Raw genomic sequence first — 23,267 nt, 5'->3', positions numbered from 1 at the left:
GTTCGATGATTGGTTAAACCCAGCGCATCAAAAACGAATCCCATGTGGACTTTTTAATGTATTTAAAACCCTATCTGGCACCAGGCCCGGGTACTTTAAGCCCTGCGTTAGTTAGAGCTGGTTCCTCTCATATGATTGGAATATTAAACCGCATGCAAGTTCCTAATTTTTCTTTTTTTTTCCCTCATAGCCACACGCCGGAGATCCGGCACAGTGCTGGAATACTTTAAGCCCTGGTCAACTGATGAATGAAATCATGATATGATCAAATGAACAAATGATCACCCTCAAGATGAAAGGTATAGATTTTATTAAAAGCATTTAGAAACATTAGACTATATGATGATTGTTTATAGAAACATTTGTTTTCCAAATTTTAAATATATTACAATATGATTCAAAATATAAAGGACATAATAGTAACCAATAACAGTTCATTATTTTTTAATGTTCCATATCATGAAGAGTTTTTAGTCCAACAGTTCAAATGTTGATAATCATACAGATGAAATCAGATGAATGTTTCTGTGTTTGAGTCTCAGATCTGCTTCACAGTGCAGAGTGTGTGTGATAGTGAACAGACTGAACTTTGATTTCAGCAGCTGATCTTCAGTCAGTGTTTCTGTCCAAAGGAGAGACTCTCAGTTCTGCAGAGGACACAGAGACACTGAGGAACCAGCAGGCCAGACAGCAAACCCAGGATAAAGAGGTTGAGTGAATGTGGTGTTGAAGGTGTGGAGGTGGATCAGTGAGTCAGAGGAGACTGTGTAGAAGGACAGAGAGCCAGCAGGACAGTCCACATACACTGCTACTCTGTCAGAAGATGGGGAGGGGATGGATGTGTTTCTCATATTGTGACAGACAGAGTAACCATCTTCATCAGAGCAGTGCAGTCTCCAGGACTGATCATTCCCTCCAAACATAGTCATGACTGTTTCCTCTCCTGCTGATTCCTCTGTAACTCACTGCTATATCAACCCCTCCTCTCCTCTCGACCTCCCAGTAACAGCGACCAGTCAGACCATTTCTACACAGCAGCTGAGCCCAGTGGTCAAATCTGTCTGGATGACGAGGATATGACTGATCCTCCTCCACACATGTCACCTTCCTGTTGTTGTCAGACAGTTTGAGTATTCTCTCTGTTGTGTTTGTGTCCAGTTCCAGTTCACAGACATCTGGTGGAGAGAACAAGACACAATACAGCTGCAGGTTATCATCTGATGATTTATTAACAACTTTACTGACAATAACTGAAAGAAAATCATTCAAACGTTCATTTCATATTCAGCTGTGAGTGATGTTTAACAATCCAGTTCTAACAACATGAACGGTTAGTGAACATGAGAGTCAACATGTCAACAATGTTCAGCTTCTTGTCCTCGTGTTGACCCGATGATGACAGCTGATGATCCAAATCTAGAAACATGAACTGAATAAAGTCTCACTAATAAAACGGTCACATCTTCTTCTACTGCAGCACAAAGCAGCTCTGAACCATCTGCTTTCTAAAACTGGTATTAGCTGATGTTTACATTATAGAAATACCAGTTTATGTATGAAAAATGAGTATTTATGGTATGTTTGTGTCTGTCGTATATCTGATACCAGGTCTCCCATCAGGGAGGAACTAGAAAATACATCTACCTCAACTCACTTTATTCACCTTTTAAACATCTTTGTGACATTAATTATGCCGTGTTGTGTTTATGAACTGTGACTTTTTTCAATGAAAAATACATTTCCCATAATGCTTTGTTTTGAAGTGAAGTGTAATGTATTTTCAGTGGAGTAATCTAAGTGAATTATTTTCTGTATAGCTACACTCCTAGCCAATCAGATGCCTTTGTTGGGGAGTAGAAAAGAAAGGAGGAAGTCAGAGAGGAGATGTAGAGCAGAGGAGAGAAAAACTAAGTTTAATGTCCAGCTGACTCATGTTTGGAGACTAATGGACTTTCAACGTTTTGGCACAAGTATCATTTTTGCAGCTAACAGTCATGTGCAGCTCTCAGTTTGGTAACTTGTTATTCCGTAGTTTGAAGTGAAGTTCAGGCAGGTTAGCTGTGTTTTTGTTTTCACTAGCTTTGGAAAAGTGTTAACTGTTGACATCAGCTGTAAACACCAGCCTCAGCTTTCACCGAGGACCGGGAGAAACCAGGACTTCACTGGAGGACTAGGGCGGTGGCCGCGCCAGAGATTTTCTTTTGCTGATGCTATTGCGGGTTGCTCAATGCACTATGGGGTTGCTCTATGTGAGGGTGCTCTGAAATTTAGAGTTTCCCTTGACACACATAGCATACACACACACGCAGGTACACACCCACCTCTGCCACGGTTTACTAGGCAAGCGAGCGAGAGAGATTGATTTATGATTTTTAACTAAAGTTAAAACTAGAGTTGCCGATACAACAGCACCATAAAACTGAATATATTTCAAATAGCAGCCACCAAGCCGGGTTTAGACAATCATCCCTGCAGCTTTCATACAGTACCTTATATTTGTAGAAGGGTAATGCAGCAGGCCAAATACACCACACACTGCTTAACACACACACCAATCCTCACACAGTATTCATACTTGCACACGTTAATAATGTAGCCTAGTCATATCTGTAGTGAGTGAATATATCCAAGTAAGCCGCTGAGGGTGATCGGCTGAACCGGTTTCAGACACGTTTTCTAGGCTAAAAATTCACCCATGTCCTGTGCGCTGTATAACTTTGGATTCGGTGATCCATTTATTCACAGCACTGTAAAACACATGTTCACTGTAATGTTTCATTTTGCAAGACCCTCATTATTCTTTGTTCTTAGTTGTTCCTAAACTATTCTTTATACTTCTATGAAGTTTAAAAGCCTGAGAGTCCACCCACGGTGGAGTTAAGAAAACTCACTTTTTCATAATGTTCTATTTGCAGAAGATGTGATTGTTGTATATACTGTTTTACAAACATTAGATCTTCAGCTTTCAGAATCCATAAACCAATTGTATGTTGTCCACACTATAACATAAAGTTGTAAAAATACAAACTTTTTAAATATCAAACAAAGTCAAACATTTTGGGATATGCATCTCCTTTGCACTGGAATGTTAGACATAGGTTTTCTTACCATTAAATTAGACCAGATATTTGCATATAGGCATTATGGTTGATTAATTTTAGGAGATTAACCTGAGGGATAGGATTCAGCGGCAGAGTTTAATAGTGGTTCATTTAGTCAGTAATGTTTTATTGAATTAAAAACAATCATCTTTGTATTTAAAGAGAAACTAACTGTGTGCTCTTTTGTCTTCATTAGTCAAATGAAATCCACACTTACACTTCATCAGACGAAGTCTTAACCCCTGCTCTCCACCATGGTCCATGCTGGGGAAACTGCAGCTATGTCATTAAAAGGACATGAATGAACATTACTAAACGTAACGTGAATAACCTTGAATGGGTAAAGTCGTCCGTGAACAGATGCATTCTAAGTAGCGATGGTGTTTAACAATAAAAACTACAACTCCCATAATTCCACGCAACTTCCCAACGTCATCAAAAGTCTATGTTTACCATCCATTGTTTTGATTAAGAGACCCCTAGTGGTAGAAAGTTACATATTGTACGTTTAAACCTTACAACACATGTTGTAGCCATAGACTATAAAACGATTGCAGCACAGTGTTTCCATTTCAGCTCAATGTGAGAGTCTTTACTGGGTTTTGCTGTCATATACAGCCGCTCTGCTTTCTCTCCTCCCTGTTGATCTATTCCAAAAAAGTTTGCGGACAATGCTAAGTGTGACGCTTCGCAGCACAGCTGCCTAGAAGAGAGAGAGCCGAGACGACGACTCGGCAGTCCACTAACTTGTTGCTCTCTCTACCAATATAAGCTGCTCTGCTTAAGGCTACAAAACATGCATGCAGGCTGAAATTTAACCGTGCGGTTTTGTGGGGATTAAGGTATAAACTGAAGGAAACTCCCCTCGCTGCGGATGTGAAATGGTAAACACTGAAGCGGTAAAATTTATATTTCCAGTCCACCTCAGCTGAGAACGGAGAAATTTCTTTGCCTTCCCTACTGTGTATGATATTAAACGTTAACTGTAGAAATAATTCATAATAATCTGACACAGAAATCCCCGATATATTTAACGGACTGTCCATCCTTTTGTACAAAGCTGAAGTGACAGCAACTTATTTTTCTCCAAAAACTTTTGAATATAAGATAGAAGACCTTGAGGATAACTAAACAATGATTGGTAACACTTTATAATAATGAATTCATTCATTTAGTACTTCATGAACTATCAGTAATGTACAAGGTTTAATAGTATCTCATTCATGACTTAATGCAGGAACAATATGTTAAAGCATCAATTAAGTTATTTCATTCATCATGGTTTCTGATTTATTAATGATGTTCCTGTCTTCTTCATTGGTAAATCTGTAGTTAAAGTGACTAAAGTGAAAGAGGCTAAAGAAACTTAGTGTTGTAATCATGATTAACTAAACATTACTTCTTCATTACTTCATCATGTTTGTGCCCCTTCAAATAAAGTGCTGACCTGCTACATCTTTAACATTGATAAATAAGATATTAATGAAGGGAATATGCAGCAATCATCTTTGTGACACCACAAATAAAAAAAATTGTCAAGACAATTTTTGCGTTCAAACACTTAGAAGTTAGTAAAAAGTAACATTCTGTAAAATGGTTTTGGATTTTGTTTAAGTGCCTTATATTGTTGTGAATAAATCAACTATAAAATGCATCTGCAGTATACAGTAATATAATAATTTTGCCAATCCACTCTTTAAATTCTCAATATATTTAATGTTATGCCAACATTATACATATGTTATTTATCAATGTTAAAGATGGAGCAGGTAGGCACTTTCTTTGAAGGGCCACAAACATGACGAAGTAATGATGAAGTAATACCATAATTACAATTTTTAGAATATATGAACACTGCTGTGACTGGTCAGAAGAAGACATGAAAATCATTAATAAATCAGAAGTCATGATGATTCACTTTAATTGATGCATTAATTGATGTATTGTTCCTGCATTAAGTCATGCATGTGATACGATTAATCCTTGTACATTACTGATAGTTCATGAAGTACTACATGAATGAATTCATGCTTTTTTATGCTCCACATATCTGGAACAAACTCCCAGAAACCTGTAGGTCCGCTGCAACTCTCAGTTCTTTTAAATCTAAGCTAAAGACCTATCTTTTTGATGTTGCTTTTCTTTAAATAATCTATTTTATTAACTTTAATTTCTTATACTGCACTGTAACTTTTATTCTTATACTGCACTATCAATTTTATTCTTGTCTTTTAATGTTTTTAATTTGTTTATTATTGTTTTTTAATTGTTTTCTAACTGCTCTTTAATGTTTTATGTAAAGCACTTTGAATTGCCCTGTTGCTGAAATGTGCTATATAAATAAAGCTGCCTTGCCTTGCCTTGCCTTGCCTTGCCTTTTTCATGCAGGAAGTCATGCTAATTTATGTACCATTATAATAAAGTGTTACCCAATGATTATTTTTTTCATTATATTGCATATCAAACAATATCTGTTCTCCTGTAACTAAAAAAAAAAAAAAAAAAAACGGTCATAATGTCATTACCGCCGGTATTGCGGTCATACGGTGATGCGTTTATGGTCACAGCCCTATCCATGACTCTTTCACTGGTATATGAGAGGACGAACAAAATGTCATGTCAACACATTTAGAAGTTGTTGAGTTATTTTACTCTGGACCAACATTACCATCCCCAGAGACATGCTGCTAGCAGGACTAAGATGAGAATGATTTTACAGCCAAGTTTTTAATGTTTCTGATGAATGTTTCCATTCAATAAGACTTCTGTGGATCCATGTGTTTCCTAACTCGGGCCTCCTTTCTCCTCTGAACAAGATTAACAGAAATAAGAAGTCCATCATGATGGTGGACCAGAGCAGAAAGACATGAAATTAGAAAAATTAGAGGCACCTGCAGAGTGGGAGCTCTTGTTGTCTGTCCATACCTGAGAGTTTCCAGTTCACTCTGGGGTGGATCAGAAGACAGCTTCACTCCACTCAGGGACTTTTGGATCCCCTCCGCTAAAAGAAGAATGATTTCATGAATCCCAGAGGAGAGGTTACATTCTTTCACATAACACATACACTGTGTAGTGAGTCTACACATATGCTAACAGGACCTGAAGCACAAGCATTTAATGTCAGAGCGATGGGGCTATTCTGCCATTTGAGTCACCCAGTAGACCAAATTCAAATGAAAATCTAAATAGACCTAAAAACGTGGAACCTTTTCAGCTACCACCTAGTATTCCTGTGTGAAAACACTTGAGAAGACTTTTGTCCCATTGAAAAGCTTTCCAAATGTCCGGGGTTTAGCCTTTCATATTATTGGGACATTTGGTAGGCTTTTAATAAGGATTGTGCCTTCCCCAATGTCCTTGCCCAACTGGAAATACCACGGGGTGGCTGAGATGTATGTATGAGCCTCATACTTCTCCTTTCTGGTGTAACTCCATGTGCAAATCCCCCCTGGAGAACCAGGGACATTTGCGAAGGGGTTGTCCACTGTTTTAAAGCTGCAACAGTAGTGAGGAAGGTGTTTGTGTCACCTGGTTCAGGAAAGAGGTGGATTTTCCCTAACCAATCACCAGAGACTTCCAGTCTGAGCTGGCCAACTTTGGGTTAATCACTATGCTAACTTAAATGGGGATACAATATTTAGTTATCAAACCGAAAACGTTTAAATTATGATTATAAGTCATTCCGCTAAGAAACAAGTCATCCACTGTTTTAAAGCTGCAACAGTAGCTACAGAGTTGACTACTACCGAAGACGTAAGCACAATTTAAACTAACTTGTTTGAGATTGGCCAGAGAGCCCAGTACCCAGAGTATGCTCGCAAAGTAAAAGGTAGAGCCAAAGGGGCCCGGGCGTCCGGTAAAATCTTCGACTTACGGTATGCCAGATGGCCAGTAATACACTGGAGCAAAGTCAAAACAAAGTACGATGTTACCTGCTTTACAACAGAGTTAGTCCCACCCATGGTGCTGATTAGCTGATCATTAGACATTGGCTCAATGCTTTTTTTTAACCAAAAAAAGCCCATTTCATGTTGTGATGCCAGGGACCAGTTTCAGGGTTCGTACACCTTTTCCAAGGTCAAATTCAAGCACTTTCAAGGTCCATTTTAAAGCTTTTTCCAGCACCTTACACCACCGTGAAATATATATACCAATACATAGTCAAAATTATTATTTAGTGGTTTTGTCATATTAAAAGACATAATACTATAAACTTGAAACTTGAAAATTGTGTTTTGTAATAGCAGAAGGATCAGATATTTAAGCAAAATAAGTTTTATTTTTCAAAATGTATCACTGTCTAAGTAGACGTTGCTTGCCATCTAACCTGCCTGAGTCAATGTACAAACAATTACCACCAAAAAAAAATCACTCGACAGGTTCACTTCACTAACCCTGAATTATCACCTTTAAAATGTTTAATCTCTTCATGGTCCAGCTATGGAGAGGAGCACTGAGTGGGAGGATCTGAGCCAAATGACATGCAGCTGGGCCATTCTGTGTCACAATCCAGCAAAACAGTTTGTGCACACTCTTAGATTTTGCTCAAAGTTTATGCTACCCTTAATGTCCTTTCACACTTTTTTCCAAATTTAGGGCATGCTGTACAAACTTGTAATGGTTCAGTCATCTTGACATGTCTTCCAACCTACAAAGTTTGGGCTGCCTATGAATTAATGTCCAAATATTGCTTCCCAGATAATGTGATTTTTAGCAGAGGTGTTGAAATTAATCAAATAATCGATGTATCAAATCGTGGACATGGACGATGCTGCATCGATAATTGGCAGGTTCATAATCAATTATTTCTGTTTACATATTATGTTATGCACATTCAGGAAGTGCCATGTGCTCAGTGCTGTAGTTTTATGTATACAATTTATTTAGTATTAGAGCACTGCAGAATCTGACAGTGCATATGCACCTGCCTGATAAATAGCCTATATTAATTGAAAAAAATGTATCCTTACACTTATCCTGCGAATTCCTAGCTAGAAGTTACTAGCGTAAACAAATTGGCACTAACTGGATCTAACGTGTACTGTAGCTACTTCAGTTGGCTTACTTGAAACTTGCTTAATGTGACTCAAGAGCGCAGACTCGCCCATTGTGAAAAGCTGCACGTCTTTTTTGCAGACTTTACAAGAGGCAACTCGTAGGGTTTGTCCCCGTTTAATCCATAATTTGTATTTTTCATCTTCCAGCCAACGTTCATTGAAATGACAACCTGCCTTCAGCGATATCACGAATCCCACTATGGCCACGCCCAGACCCACCCTTCAATACCATTTATTGGCCAGGTGTCCATGATGCTTACGCAAGGTAGCGTAACTGTGACCGATCGGCTATCCTAACCTTAACCACTCGAGGTGAAATGTCTTACCCCAACCAATCGAGCTGCTTCCTAGGGCGGGTCTTGGCGTGGTGGCAGATCACAGTCACACAGCGAGCAGGTTTAATTTTAGGCTCTCCAACATTTTATTTCTCCATTTAATAAACAAACTATTCAGTGAGTTAGGTATTTGTTGTGAAACAAATACAGTTACAATTTCAAGCATTTTCAAGCACTTGATCCAAAATTCAAGCACTTTTCAAACCTTGAAAACCCAACATCAAAATTCAAGCATTTTCAAGGATTTCAAGCACCCGTACGAACCCTACAGTTTACTTGGAGGAGTGGTGAGATTCAAAGGTCTGGACACAGGCAACAGTTGTATATACAGTATACAGTACAGGTAATACAGACCTGAAGACTCAGCGATTTGATCCCTCTGAACCTGCTCTGTCATAACTTTTTCTTTTGCCTTTTGGTCCTGGAAATGGGAAGAGAAAGAGCCAGTTACACACAATGCTAAAAACAGTAATTTGCTGCATGTTGTCAAAATGTCTCTCAGCAGGACTGAGTGTTTATGAAGAGATTTGTTCCTCACCAGTTTCTTGAGCACCTCATAGACAGCGTCAACAATTGCATCTTTGTGCATCTTATATAGTTGTTCTGTCTCAGTTGTACACTCTGTTATACACAACATAGAGTAAAGATGTAATGTTGGAGCCAGGCATCAAAAGCTATTGTTCTGTGTCGATGGAGAGATGAATGAGTTCCTCACCAAGGGCTCGAGGCCTTTGTTCAGGTTTATTGTCCCAGCATCTCTGCATCAGTCCTGTCAATTCTGCCAACCCCAGAGCATCGCCCTTGATATCGTCCAGCAGTGGACGCTGTCCCAGTGGGATGAGGAGCTCCACTAGGGTGGGCTGTGCATCTACATTGGAGGAAGAATTAAAAAGGCTGTCAGACTGGCCTTGAATTTAGCGCTGAAACCTGTCTCTATTGTAAGTTTATTGGACACAACCAGAGTGGAACTCTAAAGTGAGCCCTACCCTCCATTGTCGGGGGTGGTGAAAGGCAGCACCCTTTACTGTCTGTAGTACCTATGACCAAAGCACCTAGTATAAGAGCAGGGAGGTTGGGGTGGTGGCCCTTAGTTTTTTGAAGATGTGACGCCTCAAAATCTGATTTGAGCATTGATAGTAAGAGGGGCTAAAGACAGTCACTTACTTTCATATGGTTGTTTCCCTGTGACAATGGACCAAAGGAGTATCGCATAACTGAAAGAGAGAGTTACATGTCAGGATTAATATCCATGTCATAACAATCACACCCTGATTGTTGGATGGATTGGGTTTGTTGTCATTTGTAAATTGATGCTTTTGTGAGAATGAACACAATCAATGACAACAATAAAATCAGTACCTGAAGTCACCTGAGTATATATACTATAATACCCTAACCAATTCCCTCACCTGTAAAGGATTAGGTCACTGATCGTTTGACTTCCTGTCAAGACTGAACCTGTGCTAGACTTGGTAGACATGGGGACAGGAGTGATCCTGTCTCCAGTTATTATTTATTATAAATAAATAAATATAAATAAACACATGGGATAAATAAAATGCTCTTATCAATGTGCTGGTTCGAGCCTCTTGTACCTGTAGATATCAGAGGCTCGTTTAGGTTTGTATGTTAAGCCAAACGCCTCCGGGGGCATGTAGTTGTCCCCCCTCCCTCTTTATCGTCCTTCTTGGAAACCTGTGTGACGCTGTAGGTAATCCGGGAAAGGCCAAAATCTGTAAGCTGCAGAAAGAATTAGCAAAGAGAGGAAGGTGGCAGAAAAGAAATTTACTTTGTTTGAGTATTTTCTTTTTATGCCACTTTCTACTTCTATTCCACTGCATTTATTGTTTAGTTACTTTACAAATCAAGATTTTGGCACACTAAGTATACAAGGAGCTTATCAAATGTGTTTTGCAGTTTATACAGTACTGCTGAAACATATAGTCCAATAATTAATCAATTTACACTATTGTATTAATAGGCAACTATTTTGATAAGCAACACTGTGAAGAAAATGATGAATGTGATGGTTTCAATTATCTTAAGAGGAAAACAAAGAGGAAATTGTATTTATTTGACACATCTTCAAATTGTTACTTTTGGACATGACACAAACGTTTTTGATATTACTGCTGTGAGAATACACACAATTGTAAAAAAAAAATCTCTTAATATTTGCCTTTTGCATGGAGCTTTAACCCCGTCAGTGCCACGTGGCCTTTTAGTGTAACGAGATCTTGCCATGTGAGAGACGAGCAAACCTTAGATCTTAGAATCAAAACATAGTCGGAGCTGCTCCACTGAAGGCAGCGCCTGACCTAAAGCCAGATATCTGGTTGTATTTCAGATTTACAAACTATAAAGACAGAGAAGACACATGCAGGTCTTGACTTATATCGCCTGTGACTGTACGGATACAAATACAGATATAAGCCTTCATGCTAACTAAAAGAAATAAGTCACTTATGTCTTATGTCACCCTCTGAACTAAAGTATTAGTGTCCCTGAAATATCCCAAATTGATATTTAATCGGATCGGGAAAAAAATGTATTCCTGAAATCAGTGCTAATGTGAAGTTATTAATTGAACAAGTTGTCTTATTCAGTATAAGATCAGTTTTACTCCTATTAATAATGCTTCATACTGTACAACGTTAAGACCTGGAGTTTAGTTCTTTTAAAACAGTAAAACCCTTTCACTTCCTTTTTATCTAGAGTCGTTTCTGCTTATTATCAAGAAGTTGCAACATTTAGGGAAGAAATATGCATCTTTCAGGCTTACAGTACATGTCTTTCAGCCTTTATGTAGTCTCCATAAAATGTGCAAACTATTATAACAATATAAAGTAAGCATGAGGCCTGACCTCCCCTGAAAGCCTGGGACTCACCTTGACATTGAGAGAGTCGTCCAGCAGCACGTTGGGGGGCTTCAGGTCCAGGTGGAGAACGGGACGCGGCAGACTGTGGAGGAAGTTTATACCCTGAGCCACTTGGTGAGCCAGTCTGAAGACCAGCGGCCAGGGTGGAGGTCCATCCAAGGCTTCCTGTAAGATTGTTTTCAAAGTTACAGATCGACAAATAGTGGAGTTAGTGAGCAAAATATGACTTCTGCTTTGTATACACTACCATTTCAAAGTTTGGAATCATCGGTTATATTTTAGGTCGTTTCTTTTCCTTCAATATAAACAATTTGAAAATAAAAACTGCATAATTCAAACCTTTACATTTGATTTTCTTTTGGAATGACAAGATTCAAATTTCAAATTTAGTCAATCATCACTTTTGTTCTTTTTTTAAATTTTAAATTAAAAACTTTTACTTGAAGCAGAGTACTTTTTTACAGAGTACCTCTAAGTAAAAGATGAGTGGTTCTTCACCCCTGGTTACCTGTAGGGAGGCCAGTGATCCTCTCTCCATCAGCTCCATGACCACACCAAGCTGTGCTGAAAAGCCAGACTTGGTGTTTGGCGGTAGACCCTTGAAGACCCCTAGGACACAAATAACTTCTTCTTGCATCCTCTTGATCTCACGCAGCAAAGATGCATTGGTCCTGTGTGTGTTTGTTTGCATTATAAGCGATTCACACAACTTAATGTAATTACAAACAGAAAACTCTTTGTAAGAATTTACCCGTCGTCATAACGAAGCAGTTTAATGGCCACGTCACAGGCCCACTGACGATGCCTGGCTTTGTAGATTTGTCCGAAACCTCCGGAGCCAATCACCTTCCAGTCCTGGAGGCTGGAGTCTTCAATAAACTGTTCCATAGTTCACTGTAGTAGCAAATTACTTATTATCATGATAATTAGTTTAGTGACTCCAACATGTGTTTGTACAATGGAAATAAATGCACAAAATCCAAGATGGCTGACCCCTGCTGGGTGACAGGAGATGATAGCAATGATCCCATCAAATTTTGAACATAAAAGGATCTTTATGACAAAGTGTGCTTTTAGGGGGGGGGGGCGCTATGGAGTCCATTGGCCACTCCCAAAACCCCATCACTACAGCAAGGAGTTTTTCAAGCATCCCAAGCTTTACAAATAATAATTTCTACTAAAATAAAAAGGTGCTCTCACCATTCGGTGTTCGGTCCCTAATTAACAGTTCACATTTTCTCTTCCTTTAGGGCTCTTGACGGCAGAGGGCCCCTAAGTCCCCTTCCTCCCTGGGCTGGCTCTGGTCCATCTAGAAAAATAGTTATAAAGACTGGTGCAGTCTGGGACAGTTGAGACATGACTGTGCTAAAGGGTCTTCAATAATACCAGGTCAGTCTCAGTGTTGGAAGATGGCTGTATTTGAGCACGTAACACAGAGTTTTAAGAGTTAAAAAACAGACAAAAAAGTTGATCCAAGCTGTCAAACCAGTTAAGGCACTCACAGCATTTTTCACTGATGACATGAACTCAGAAGACAATCTAACTGTTGCTTTTTAGGACATACAAACGGCTTTACATGTAAATATTGGCGACATTTTACTGCACTCAAGTCATTTTACTTTGATACTTTAAGTACATTTAGCTGATAATACTTTTTTGATTTTACCACAGTAACAATTTCAAGGCAGAACTTTAACTTGTACTAGAAGTCATTTGATGGTACTTTTGCTGCAGTACAAAATGATCTTACGGTAACTCTCTCATGCAGTTAAAGTACAAACAACTCACTGTCAAAGTACAACTGGGTTTTGGATCAAAGCTGTCCGACCAGTTTGGACCCTCCCTGTTTTTCACTGATGTGAACTCAGAGAACATTCTGCTGTTGTTTAGACCTGAGAACTACCAACAGTAATACATGCTAATCATTCTCAAACCATCTCCTTTAACTCCGATGGACACTCATTAGAATCATAGTCTATCTCTAAAAATCTGAAGAACAACCCAGAAAGAACCATTTCTTCTGTCCAGTCAAACAGATTGAATCAAAGTGATTCTGTTCATCAACCATTTCCAGATTCCTCTGGTCAGATTCTCACCTGCTGAAGTCTCTTCAGGTCACTTTCCAGACACTTTCCTCCTTCATGTGTCGAGGAAACTCTGGGAGAGAAGAAGCTGCTCATTGGCCCTCGTCAGTCCTGGTGTCGATGTGCATTTGATCTGAAGACGCCGTCACAGTTCATAACTTCAGAGTCAGAGAGACATCAGAACCAGTCCAACCTGTCCACACACCCAGTCAGTGTGAGAGAAGTTCCCCATCAGATGATGGAGTTCTACTATCTGTCCACTAGATGGAGCTAACTGACCATCTAATGAGATAAAGATCAGCAACTGGTACAGCAGCAGATATCTCTCCAAGTGGCCTCCGTGTCACATATTACTTTGATACTTTAAGTACATTTACCTGTTAATATTTACTACATTAATACTTTATTTTCACTGCTTTTTTGTCCAACATTTACCTTTACATGTAGCGCTCCCTCACTCTTGGCTGAGAAGAAAATCTCCAAATTAAAACAATAAAAGCATCTTTCTCCTGACTGCAGCTCGCAAATCAACACAGCAAAAGCAGCGGTGTTAAAAATGTATTTAAATATCTTCTCACATTTGTCAACGGGTCTCTAGAGCACAGGCGGCGTCCCACCTGTGTGACCTCATGTTGCAGTGGATTGTGGGATACGCTTCATGCTGAAAGCTGCACTTTATATTCTAGATGGAGGGAAATAAAAGCAGGGTGCGTGTTCTACATGTCCCTGCCTCTGCTGAATTATTTTTATGCACGGTGGGAACAAAATGTACCCCCCCCCCCCTCAAAGTGATGAATGATGCTTCACCAATAGACCATATGTTATATACCTAAAATAGAAGTATTTTAACTCTACTGGCCGGCTACACTGCACGTGTAACATAAGCGGAGCTGATGTTCCAACACTACGCTTCCACCATAACCATCAACCTCAGGTTGAGCAGAATAAAAGTGAAATAAAAAGTGACCAAACTAAACTAAAGATTAAAGTCAAAGTAGCAATAGGCTACCACAGTGTAGAAATACTCTGTTACAAGTAAAGATCCTGCAGTAGAAAGTCTACTGGAGTCAAAGTAGGCAACATACTTACTTAGTACTAACTTGAAGTATTCAAAGTAAAAGTACTCACTGTGTACATTTCAGTGTGAAATTATGGAGGCTTCAAGGTTCTGAAAGATGATATATTTTCGATCTTAGGCACAAGTCTTATTATGGTGTGTAACAAGATTAAAATGATAGATGTTTAAAGCCTTCAGTCTGAAAAGGTTTAATGAACAGGCTCTTTTAGCGCGTTCATGAACAACACTGATGAGCAAGTTGAACAAAAGTATGAAAGAGACCAACAGGAGAAAACTAACAACACAGAATGAATCAAGTGGACACACGGATCCACTTTTGCGACACGACTGAAGCGTGGTGATGCCACGTCTCCCCAAAGTATTTTTGTAGTAGGACGTCTAGAACAAAGGCCCCGCGAGAGACTTCCCCCAGTCTCCCCTGTGCTCTACTTCTATTGGATAGTCACATCACGATCAACTGATTAAGCTTTTTGACACAGAGCATTTTGCAAATGCAGCACAAATGCATGGCCAGGATCTGCACCGTCAGGGGCGGCTCGAGCCGTCAGGGGCCCCTTCAGGTGAGAACTAGACTGGGTAAACCCAGCCCCATCTGCCGGTGATTTGATTTCACCCTGTTCAATCTGAAAAGATTGAGCTTGGTCTGGTGATAGCCAGACTAGGTGAGAACGGGATCTGACCCAAACACAGGAAGTGGACCAAAACCAGAGCATTTACTAGCCTGCAGTTTACACCCTTTCACACAGTTTACAGACTTAAATATCTGGTTTAAGGGATGATAACTTTCAGATCCATATGTAATGTGTGTGCAGGTTAGTTCCCCCAACAAATGGGAATGCCTGAAACTCGTTTCTCCGCAGGCAAATTATTCAATTCATAGTTTTAAAAAAAAACGTGTCTATTCTAGCGAGTCAGCTTCCAGTATTACATTTCCCTCCAAACAGTGGCCTAGGTTTTAACAGCCACTCTGCTCCAACTCCTCTTTAACACAACTAAAGACATTTAATGATAGAGCCAACACTGTCAGCGTAGGTGACCAGATTTCCCAGGAACTAAAACCGGGACACTTTGAGCGTGATTGTAGTGTTTGTGCACGCACACGCTTTTTAACGTGAACATGTGCCAGCCCAGGTCAGACATAGACACAGACAGTAACTTCATTATTTTTATCGTAGGCTCCTCATCTAATAATAACAGGGGGTTTTCCTATAAAATTAACAAAATTGCAGCAACAGCCTTTTTCAGTTTAGTGTGAGATTTATGTTGAGAATTTTTCAAAAAAATAGTTTTATTTATTCCAATAACACCAAAAGAATTAAAATGTTTTATTGACATTTTTGAGCATTAAACACTATTTTATGACATCTGGAGATACTTTTTTTTTTTTTTTTTTTTAAATTGGACAGGAAGGGGAAAAACTAATCTAAAAAGTAAATGCATTTCCTGCAGAAAATGCTTGTGAACGCTGAAAAGCTAAATGCTAAAGTTTAACTAGATTGCTGGCTTTAATGTGAAAGAAGGTGAAGTAGTAAGAATAGTTGGAAAAGTTGGAATAGTGTAAATTAGTTAAAATTTCTTTAACAAGGCAAATAATACCAAACATGTATGATACTAAAGTGGATTATTTAAAGGTTTTCTGAAAAGCTGTCCCTACACTGAATTGCAGGCTTCAATGTGAAGAAGTCAAAGTTGTGCAAAAAATGTGTAAAAGTGGAAACAGTAGCCGAGTAGCATTCCAAAAATAAAAATGCTTGAAGGAGTTGAAGATTGCTCTATTGACTTTTAACGTAAAATAAAATGTGAAAAAGCTTAATATTTTTTAAAGAAACTAGAGAACTATATTCTCAGACAGGCTTGCTGCGAGCATATCACTCCGCCCAAGTACTATATTCTTCCGCTTGAGAATATAGTTCCCGGTTTGTTTACAGTTAGAAGACGGCTGTGTCTCATGTTACGTTGTTTTTTGTACACGCTGTGACTCTATAAATCACAACATGTAAACAGGAACATGTTGGCGTTATTTTGTCACTTATTCGGAGCAGTAGGATTACTGGAACCATTCACCTGCAGGTTCTGTGCTGGCCTGATGCCGCTGGAGCCGTCAGACAGCGTTACAGCACGCACGGAGATGAGAAGGGTATGTATGGACTTGTCTTACTCTGGGGGTTACGGTGAATAAGCTAAATTCCCAATAAGTCGGCGTGTGCCTTTAAGGGTAACGACTGCGCGAGAGCTTAACGGCTGTATTTCCAGACTTTGACATTTGATGATATATGCACAGTTTTAAAGACAGTTATTTAGTTATTTACACTGTGTTGTGCTGTTATCTAATGCTAGGTTATTTTATGATATCCTGTATTCCATGCAGTCGGGCTATCCCCTCCTCCTGCATGCGCACCGTAGTGGTGATGATGATGTGATGGCGAGACAGCGCCGATTATATATTAAGAACACATTTTTTTGTGGGTTTTACAAGGGGTTTATGGAACAAGTATCACTATGTACAAGCGCAAATAACAGTGCTGGATTTAATCTTCATGGTAACGTGGATGATATGAAGTGAAAAAATGTGCGTGAGGCATATCAATACTTGACAATATTACGAGTAATCATTTTTCCCATTTACTTTCTGCAGTCTGACTTCAGTTCACCACCTCACCATCTGCGTCGCCAATTCCTATTTTGTTGGGTCAGAGTTTGCGTAGCGTTTGTTTTTTATAAATCACCACCTTTGCGTGGGAAGTGGTGTACGCACATTTTCAGCCCCGTTTTGTGCGTACACTACGTTTATAAATGAGACCCATGGTGTCTTTTAAGGGGATTACTGTGAGAAAATGTTTCCCCACATTGTTCACACCAGTACGGCTTCTCTCCAGTGTGAATGCGCTGGTGATATTTAAGGTGACTGCTCTGAGAAAAGGTTTGACCACATAGATCACAGCTGTGAGGTTAATCTCCAATGTGAACGCGCTGGTGTTTTTTAAGGCCACTATTACAAGTAAATGTTTTACCACATTGTTCACAGCTGTACGGCTTGTCTCCACTGTGAACACGTTGGTGTTTTTTAAGGCCACTAATATCAGTAAATGTTTTACCACATTGTTCACACCAGTATGGCTTCTCTCCAGTGTGAATGCGTTGATGTCTTTTAAGGGCAGCACTCACAGAAAAAGTTCCCCCACATTGTTCACACCAGTATGGCTTCTCTCTAGTGTGAACACGTCGGTGCATTTCTATGCTACCACTCTGAGAAAATGTTTTACCACATAGATCACAGCTGTAAGGCTTTTCTTCAGTGTGAATGCGTTGATGTGTTTTTAGGTTACTCTGCAGTGTGAAAGCTGCCCCACATAGACCACAGCTGTGTAGATTGTCTCCAGTGTGAACTCTCTGATGAATCTTTAAATATCCAGATGTTGTGAAGGATTTGTCACAGTGTTGACAGTGGTGACGTTTGGGTCCCTCTCCTCCTCTCCGTTTCTATAGCAACAGACAAACAGAGAGAGAGTTAGTGAACAGCCTTCTTTAAACCCCAGGGGTCTCATTTATAAAACTGTGCGTAGGATCCTTACTATGAGTGGACGTGCGGCCAAAAGCCCAAAATGGCGTACGGCAAAAAAAATTCTGATTTATAAAACCGTGTACGCACACCTTTAAGCAATGCTCCCTTTATAAATCACAGATTGCCTAAAAGTGTGTGTACGTGAATCAGCCCCTTATCCCGCCCTGTACACGCCCATTTTTAACCATAAATAGTCAACGTAAAGCACCTAATGAATGCTGATCAGTATGTTAATGACCCTGGCAGCTGTTCTGTCGTTACACCGAATCATGCCGACTGGTGGAGAAAAAAACAAAAAACAAAAAACTCTCAGATATTCAGGAATTGCTGCCAAATAAATTATAATTTCGGCCTGTTGTCGCACAGTGTAGGGAAACCGAGTCTATGGACTACCTTTATTAATAAAATCTTCCAAACCGGCAGGCAATACGGCACTCGGGGACAGCTTCAGTATATCAGACGTATATAATAAGATTTAACAGAACGATATTATATCCAAACAAGCCTTAGTGATGAAGTTGAAGATTATATATTTTTTTTTTTTTTTTTTAAAAACACTTAGCTGTCTGACATTTCCCTCTGGAAACAGCCGGTATAGATAGATAGATAGATAGATAGATAGATAGATAGATAGATAGATAGATAGATAGATAGATAGATAGATAGATAGATAGATAGATAGATAGATAGATAGATAGATAGATAGATAGATAGATAGATAGATAGATAGATAGATAGATAGATAGATAGATAGATAGACAGACAGACAGACAGACAGACAGACAGACAGATGAAGCAATTGTAAGTCGCTTTGGATAAAAGCGTCAGCTAAATGACATGTAATGTAATTCAGTACATAGATCCAAGAGTGCAGCTACATTACTATTACAGCTATATTAGGGAATATAAATCGGCATATTAGCCAGTCATCGTCATGGTACCTGAAGTCTCTTTTTCTCCTGATTCTTCCATTCCAGTCCTCCTGCAGGGCCAGCAGGGCCATCATGCAGAATTACGCATGGGTTCACCGCAGTATTTATAGGTTTACAACAATTTGTGATTATTAACACCTTGCTAAAACCACAGCGTCAACTAGTGGTATCCCCCCCACCCCGAGATACAATTTGAAGAAGAAAGTATAGTAGGCGCAAACACTTTTCTTCATGGAGGTTTTGTTATGAACAGTATTAAAGTTTGGACCGATAATGCGAGAGCTTAACGGCTGTATTTCCAGACTTTGACATTTGATGATATATGCACAGTTTTAAAGACAGATATTTAGTTAATTATACTGTGTTCTGCAGTTATCTAATGGTAGGGTATTTGAGTCGGGCCATCTCCTCCTCCTTGATTTTTCACTCTTACAATACAATACAATACAATATGTATACCATACAATAATTTATGACAAAATTAAGTTAAATATGTGCCAGTTGCAGACATGTTATTATGGAAGCAAATGTACTTTTCATAACTTTAATAAGTTCAAAAATATTCTAAATTTTTCAGGCAAGTTTCCCCATTCAAATGATTGGCAATTTAAAAACTAAAACATTTGGTCACTCTCTTCAGTTTTACTTTGTTAGAAATTCCATGGTAACTTTAAAATAACACAAACCTTTCCTGTAAATCCCAATAACACATTTTGAAATACATACATTAATTTGATGTCAAAATAAAGGTGAAGTTCTTCTGGTTGCAGACATGTTACTATGGAAGCCATCAGGCTCTTCTCAGTGTTTCCCACAGGTTGAGAACTTACTGGTGGTGGTGTGTGGTGCAGGATGTGACGGTGCGGTGCGTGATGGCTAGGTTTAGTAATAATGGGTTCAGTTATAAACTAGTCAAACGAAGGTGAAAACAATGACTACACAACATTATCAGATCATTTAGAAAGAAAAAACTATTTAAATATTTTAAAAAATTAGACTAAAAGATGACACAAACACAGATGAAAATATTGCTATCTTGACACAATTTCAGGGTAGTTATTAGGGCTGCACCATATGAGGAAAATATGTGATATGCCGTAACGTTGTTGAATATCGCAATAATGATATAACTTAAATAAACTTAAAATAAATTAACAGATATTAAAATGTAGCCTACTCAGTTCTGCTGCTTTCAGTATTTTGCAAAAAAACAACAAATTGCTTGTAAAATTTTATACAAATGACGAAAAAGTGTAGCCATGATGAGCTTTGACAATTAAATCAGTTTTTTATTTTTGCCAAATGTTAACGGTTCAGCAGATAAAATACCCATAATACTATACTTGATACAGAAAATTACATATTACCGTAAAACTTCAAATAATAGCCCGGGCTTCTATTTACCCAAATCGCCGAAATGCACCGGCTTATATTTCAGACAGGCGTCTATAAGAGACAGGCCTTTAATTGCATGCTGTGGATCCACTCACACACGCTCACCTCCAGCTCTTCCCTGACCTTCTTCCTCCCTCCACCTCGCAGTCTGGCCCTTTTGTCGTCTTCCTCGGACAGACGTCGCAGTTCTGCTTTATGTTTACGCCATTCTCGCACTCTTAGGATCAATCGAGAAATGTCTTGCCGCTGCTTCTCCCGAATTTTGTTCGGCAAATTTGACAACTGTCAGCTTAAAGGTCAAATCATACTTTTTTCTTTTTGTCACCATGGTGGTTTTGAGAGAAATAAGAAAAACTGAAGACTAAAAGAAAGTTCGTTAACCTGTTTATGCTGACATAGTGCTGCATAGTGATGAGTCGTTTATGAACGGTTGCGTCTGTCACGTGAAATCTAATCAAAACATAGAACAAACGATCTGACGGGTTTTAAAAGATCAAATACAACCCGACACGAAAAAAACCCCAAAAAAAAACAGACCAGGCCTCTATTTGAGACCGGCGTTTATTTACCCAAATCTGTTGTCACACCAGGCTTTTAAAAGAGACAGGCGTCTATTTGGGACTCGGCTATTATTTGAAGTTTTACGGTATTAATCTCAACACTGTTTCCTCCTAACTGCTGTTAAATCACATAAGACTAGGAATATCTAAAGCAAATTATTGTTCAAGTGTTTTATCCATGTTTTGGGGTGCCTAAACATAGCCTACTGTTCTGTACTATACATGACCTGTTGCACTCATTAAGTTCTCTTCTGAGCAGATTTCTGTCATTCAAACAACTCTGAGTTGTAGTTTAAAACTTTTACAGCCAATTTAATAAAATCAAGAGTTTTTAATTCGGTCTCAGGTCCATAAATACAGTTAACACATACAGGCACGGTCAAGTGAAGGCTCGGCTATCAACAATTAGCTCTGATTAGCGGTTAGCTCCAGTTAGCTAGCTCCATTATAAAGACATGAAGCGGAGGAGCCTGCCGTGGAGAGGGGTAACAACCAGACTGATAAATGATGTTCAGGGAGCTTTCACAGCAGCGTGGCGCTGTTGTTTCTACAGTTTTATTAGTACAGTTAATCCCATTGCAAGACCACCAGCAGCATGCTACTACTAACGTAACGATAGCCTCTCTGAGCAAGTGCAACGTTGACGCTGTCATGCATGCGGCACACAACATCGCAAGGGGGAGGGGCTGGAAGCAACTGGTCTTTGTGCGCTGTAAAAAAAAATTCACCGTTGTTTGGAAAGAAAATTGAATTCGGATTTTATCTACCTGGGAGTCTCAATTTACCTGGGTGGTGCGCCCAAGCCCAATGTATGGGATACTCGGCTTCTAACCTCAGTAGTGTGGAAGTGAGGTGTAAACATACGCATTAGAATACGCATTGTTCATACTTTATACAGAGTGAGCAGCAGCTTCTTGTGGAAGTAGGATAATGTGAAACACATTGTTTGTAAAAAAGAAACCCGGCTGCTGTAATGAAACAGCGAGAGAAAGCGAGGCAGACGATCACGGACCGACTGAATGTGTAAACAGCCTAAAAATATACATTAACTGACCACTGCTCTGAATTTGAACCATCATAATCATACCATTCAAGGATTAGGCTACAAATCATTTGTACAAATTAACAGTTGTAGCTAGGGCTGCACAAAATAACATAAATGCTGCGTTAACTTGAATCGGGTAAACGTTGTGGTGCATTCAAAGTTATTGTAAAATACCCTTTTCTAATCTGTTTTTGTCGTTGAAATGTGAAATGGTGAAATAGTTATTATTGTTATGTTATTATTTTTACATTTTTAATAAATTGTTTAAATTCCTCCCGTTTTTGCGCTGTATTAATTTTCATTAATATTGAGATTAGATTTCTGGGACTCTTCAGTCTGGAGTAACCTCTTTCCTTCGCTCACCTCCTCCTCCTTCATCTTGCTCCCTCGCTCCTCTGAGTCTCCCGAGGCCTCACTGACAACTTTCCTCTTGCCCTCCTTCTTCTTCTCCTCCTTCTCCTTGTGTTTCTGCATGTACTCGGTGATAAGGTCGGGGCAGTCCAGGTTGTCTTGTGGCTCCCATGTGTTATCCTCACTGGAAAGGTGAGTGTAGACAGAAGAAAATCTCCTCAGGCTTTGTTTTTAGGCAATACATTCTCACTCTAACTGCTAATTCGCATTATTCCTTTTTTCTATTGCCATTTTGTAGGTTTATTTGATTATTTGCAATTTCTAAATGAACAAGATACTAATATATATATATATATATATATATATATATATATATATAAATAAATAAATATATATATATACATACACACACACACACACACATATATATACATATATACAATGTAAATAGTCATGAAAATAAAGAAACACATTGAATGAGAAGGTGTGTCCAAACTTTTGGCCTGTACTGCACACACACACACACACACACACACACACACACACACACACACACACACACACACACACACACACACACACACACACACACACACACACACACACACACACACACACACACACACACACACACACACACACACACACACACACACACTATTCAGGACCAAGAACATCAAGTATTAATATTATAGACTCATACTTACTCTGAGAACCCCTTCCATTTCAGCAGAAACTCTACTCTTCCCTTCACCCCTCTGTGGCCCAACACCTTCTCCACCACATACTCCTCCTCCTTCACTGCTGCAGGCTGCTGCTCCTCCTCCTCCTCTTCCTCCTTCACTGCTGCAGCTGCAGGAGGAGCTGCAGGCTGCTCCTCCTCCTCCT

At 39.2% G+C, this 23,267-nt stretch overlaps 2 pseudogenes; both read right to left on the bottom strand.

Moving 5' to 3' along the window:
• Positions 1-431: 431 nt before the first annotated feature.
• The window catches only part of LOC114552957 (receptor-interacting serine/threonine-protein kinase 4-like), a 111,001-nt pseudogene continuing 88,165 nt past the window's right edge, over positions 432-23,267 (bottom strand).
• LOC114553130 (zinc finger protein 239-like) lies at positions 17,267-23,242 on the bottom strand (annotated as a pseudogene).

Source organism: Perca flavescens, chromosome 3, assembly GCF_004354835.1.
Source record: "Perca flavescens isolate YP-PL-M2 chromosome 3, PFLA_1.0, whole genome shotgun sequence".
NCBI lineage: Eukaryota > Metazoa > Chordata > Actinopteri > Perciformes > Percidae > Perca > Perca flavescens.
This window is presented reverse-complemented; position numbering and strand designations above follow the sequence as displayed.